This window comes from Schistocerca piceifrons, chromosome 3 (genome assembly GCF_021461385.2).
Source record: "Schistocerca piceifrons isolate TAMUIC-IGC-003096 chromosome 3, iqSchPice1.1, whole genome shotgun sequence".
In the NCBI taxonomy this organism is placed as follows: Eukaryota; Metazoa; Arthropoda; class Insecta; order Orthoptera; family Acrididae; genus Schistocerca; species Schistocerca piceifrons.
The window spans coordinates 627021562-627026548 of NC_060140.1; the positions used below are offsets into that span (position 1 = coordinate 627021562).

The 4987-nt window shown below is 47.2% G+C and overlaps 1 pseudogene; it reads left to right on the plus strand.

Moving 5' to 3' along the window:
- The first annotated feature begins 562 nt into the window (after positions 1 to 562).
- Positions 563 to 680, plus strand: LOC124790170 (annotated as a pseudogene).
- The last annotated feature ends 4307 nt before the right edge of the window (positions 681 to 4987 follow it).

Below are 4987 nucleotides of genomic sequence, written 5' to 3' on the forward strand. Positions count from 1 at the left end.
TTCGAGAAACCTTCGGGATTTGCAGACGTCTCTGCTCTGTTAATTATATTGGCTTAGGAGTTACCTGGGTCTAAAAATTTGCAATACTGAGGCTATGTAATTGCATTTGGCAGCCTAGTTTTCCTTCAGGCGTTTACCGTCGTCGTAAAGGTGGTACTTTCCAGTGACGCGGGTATACTGTTTGGCTAGTTGTTGTTGCTTTCCGTAAGTAACCTTGCTGTATTAATATTTTTTGTCAGTTTGTACCCAACGAAAAACGCGTTCGAAGGCCGGTTCTCTCGTAGTAACCTTTTTGGCCTTCCTATTTGGTGTAGTCTTGTGCTCCTTGCGTGTAAGCCTTCTAGTGCACCTCTTGTGAGGCGACAATTCAAAATCTTATTTACTGAAACAGTTATCCATGAAGGCCTGCCTGTTTTCCATTTGGTAGTCTTACCTAACTGAATCTGTTATTAAAGAAGGCCCGCCTGCTTTCTATTTGGTAATTTTTCTTAACTGAAGCTGTTATTACTAAGGGCCAGCCTGTTTTCTGTTTGGTAATTTGACTTCACTGAAGCTGTTATTAGCCAACGGCCTTGCCGCAGTGGTAACACCGGTTCCCGTCAGATCACCGAAGTTAAGCACTGTCTGGCTGGGCTAGCACTTGGATGTGTGACCATCCGGTCTGCCGAGCGCTGTTGGCAATCGGGGTGCACTCAGCCCTTGTGAAGCAAACTGAGGAGCTACTTGATTGAGAAGTAGCGGCTCCGGTGACGGAAACTGACACACGGCCGGGAGAGCGGTGTGCTGACCACATGCCCTCCATATCCGTATGCAGTGACGCCTGTAGGCTGAGGATGACACGGCGGCCGGTGGGTACCTTTGGCCCTTCATGGCCTGTTCGGGAGGAGAGAGAGAGAGAGAGAGAAGCTGTTATTAAAGAAGGCCTGCCGGTTTTCTATTTGGTGATTTTACTTAACCGAATTTGTTACTAAGGAATGCCTGGCTGTTTTCCGTTTGGTAATTTTACTTAACTGAAGCTGTTATTACTGAAGGCCTGCCTGTTTTCTGTTTGGTAATTTGACTTCACTGAAGCTATTATTAAAGACGGCCTGCCTGTTTTCTACTTGGTAATTTTACTTAACCAAAGCTGCTACTGAGGAATGCATGGTTGTTTTCTATTTGTTAATTTTGCTTAACGGAAGCTATTATTACTGAAGTTCTAGCGGTTTTCTCTTTGGTAATTTTATTTAACTGAAACTGTTATCATCGAAGGCCTGTCTGTTCTCTTTTAATTGAATTGAAAGCTATTTCATAACTGGCTTAGCTGAAACGCTTATTAATCAAGGCCTCCCTCTTTAATTGCCCTATTATCTGATATCTTACTCAATCTGTGTTGTAATTAATTGAAACTGTGATAGCCAAAGGCCTATCAATATCAAAGTTATTTATGTGAGTAAGATAAAAACAGGAAATGACACATGATGGTACATGGGCCCTTCATCTTTGGCCTTACATCCCTTTATCTATAAGTATAGGTTTCACATTGCACTAACATTGTTTCTAAAACTAGTCTTTCGTATGGCTATTTAATGTTCAGTGTTAATTCCAGCCATGCAAACCATGGTGATTAGCATGCATATACACTCCTGGAAATTGAAAGAAGAACACCGTGAATTCATTGTCCCAGGAAGGGGAAACTTTATTGACACATTCCTGGGGTCAGATACATCACATGATCACACTGACAGAACCACAGGCACATAGACACAGGCAACAGAGCATGCACAATGTCGGCACTAGTACAGTGTATATCCACCTTTCGCAGCAATGCAGGCTGCTATTCTCCCATGGAGACGATCGTAGGGATGCTGGATGTAGTCCTGTGGAACGGCTTGCCATGCCATTTCCACCTGGCGCCTCAGTTGGACCAGCGTTCGTGCTGGACGTGCAGACCGCATGAGACGACGCTTCATCCAGTCCCAAACATACTCAATGGGGGACAGATCCGGAGATCTTGCTGGCCAGGGTAGTTGACTTACACCTTCTAGAGCACGTTGGGTGGCACGGGATACATGCGGACGTGCATTGTCCTGTTGGAACAGCAAGTTCCCTTGCCGGTCTAGGAATGGTAGAACGATGGGTTCGATGACGGTTTGGATGTACCGTGCACTATTCAGTGTCCCCTCGACGATCACCAGTGGTGTACGGCCAGTGTAGGAGATCGCTCCCCACACCATGATGCCGGGTGTTGGCCCTGTGTGCCTCGGTCGTATGCAGTCCTGATTGTGGCGCTCACCTGCACGGCGCCAAACACGCATACGACCATCATTGGCACCAAGGCAGAAGCGACTCTCATCGCTGAAGACGAAACGTCTCCATTCGTCCCTCCATTCACGCCTGTCGCGACACCACTGGAGGCGGGCTGCACGATGTTGGGGCGTGAGCGGAAGACGGCCTAACGGTGTGCGGGACCGTAGCCCAGCTTCATGGAGACGGTTGCGAATGGTCCTCGCCGATACCCCAGGAGCAACAGTGTCCCTAATTTGCTGGGAAGTGGCGGTGCGGTCCCCTACGGCACTGCGTAGGATCCTACGGTCTTGGCGTGCATCCGTGCGTCGCTGCGGTCCGGTCCCAGGTCGACGGGCACGTGCACCTTCCGCCGACCACTGGCGACAACATCGATGTACTGTGGAGACCTCACGCCCCACGTGTTGAGCAATTCGGCGGTACGTCCACCCGGCCTCCCGCATGCCCACTATACGCCCTCGCTCAAAGTCCGTCAACTGCACATACGGTTCACGTCTACGCTGTCGCGGCATGCTACCAGTGTTAAAGACTGCGATGGAGCTCCGTATGCCACGGCTAACTGGCTGACACTGACGGCGGCGGTGCACAAATGCGGCGCAACTAGCGCCATTCGACGGCCAACACCGCGGTTCCCGGTGTGTCCGCTGTGTCGTGCGTGTGATCATTCCTTGTACAGCCCTCTCGCAGTGTCCGGAGCAAGTATGGTGGGTCTGACACACCGGTGTCAATGTGTTCTTTTTTCCATTTCCAGGAGAGTATATTACATTAGAGGCAGGAGGCGAAGGGTCATAGATAGATAGTTATGTCCTGTCTGTCGTCATACTTGTGACATTCTATAATTCTGAATGGTTCTACTTTTACGAGATCGTATTCCCTTGGGAACGTTCATCCAACAATTTCGATTTTTATATAATTATTCCTCTAATTTTAACCATTTCCATTGAAACAAATCACTGGGTGTATCTTACTTCTTCATATCTCGAATGTTTTTACATTCCCAAGAATATCTTACTCTCTCTCTCTCTCTCTCTCTCTCTTTCTCTCTCTCTCTCTCTCCCCCCCCCTGTGTGTGTGTGTGTGTGTGTGTGTGTGTGTGTGTGTGTTCCACATCTCCTAACTACTGGATCGAATTCATCCAACTTACAGATATCACTTATTATCTAGAACTACTGCAGAGCCACAAACCAGGGTTGGGGGTGAGGATGAAATTAGTTGCTACTGCATGACATTTTGGATATCCTGTATGAGAGGTATGGCATGCAGCTTGTATCAGAATGATTTGCAGGGGATACATCTGAGGATTTCACAAGCTGAGCATAGGGAGTGGCGAAGAGAAGCTAGGTAGAAAGACAGGGAAACTGGAGATGGACAGAGAAAGTGAGAAAGACTGATACTGGTGGTAGTAGGACGGAGATAGTGATATAGAAGTAACTGGAAAGTTGAAAGGATGCAGGAAGAGACGAGCAGATGGAGATTAAATGGTGAGGTGGACATCAATAGTGGCCATATGGGTTGACGGACGGATGTAGACAAATGAGGAGAAAATGAACAAATAGAGGGTAGAGGACCATGTGCACATAGAGAGGAGCTAGGGGAGATGGCAGAGAAAGAGGGGAGATAGAGAGGTAGGGTGGGTGGAAGAGGAGGTAGAAGAAATATGTAAAGAGAGGTGAGAAGATGATATGGTAAGAGAGTGGAGGACATAGGCAGAAAGAGGGGGTAGAAGGTGGCCAGAGAGAGGTGGGAAGATATGATGGACAAAGAAAGGGTAGGAGGAGATGGACAGAGAGTGGGGATAGAGGGAGACGCTCAGAGAGAGGCGGGAGGAGGTGATGGGCGAGGTGACAGACAAGGAAAGGGTAGGAGAGAATGACAGATAGTGGCGATAGAAAGAGACGCTCACAGAGAGGCAGGAGGAGGTGATGGGCGAGGGTGGAGGAGGAAATGGATAGAAGGAGGAGTAGCAGAAGGACAGAGATACAGAGGAGAATTTGGATAGAGAAAGATAGGAGGAGGAGATGTAAAGAAATTAAAAAAAAATAGTTCAAATGCCTCTGAGCACTATGGGACTTAACATCTGAGGTCATCAGTCCCCTAGAACTTAGAACTACTTAAACCTAACTAACCTAAGGACATCACACACATCCACGCCCGAGGCAGGATTCGAACCTGCGACCGTAGCGGTCGCGCGGTTCCAGACTGACGCACCTAGAACCTCTCGGTCACTCTGGGCGGCAAAGAAATACAGTAAATGGAAATGGGTAGAAATGAGATAGGAGGAGGAGATAGAAAGAGATAGGAGGGAGGACGAGATCTGTGCAGTGTATGTTTTGTTAGCGTCTGGGGACTAAGCCACTGCTATGAGGCTAGTGTATAAATACTTTAAAATTCTTTAAGCATTCATTAAACGTTCTCTTTGTAGTTTGTTATTGAGTCACTGTCTCTTTAACTGATAAGATGTGGCCTCTATGCGATATGCTTAATTTGTATCGTTTTTCAGTCTTGCTAATAGTTCATTCCCTTATTTTCTTGAGGACATGTGAAGAGCGCAGTGGCTTTAATACTTTTGCACTTTGACATGGAATAAGTTGGTGAACAATTTCTTCAAGTTCTTCATCATTTTGATTCTTCGCTTGCCGCACTCATAATGCTCTCAACTTTTGGAAAAAGAATTAGACATAAATCAGTACCAGAAAGCACC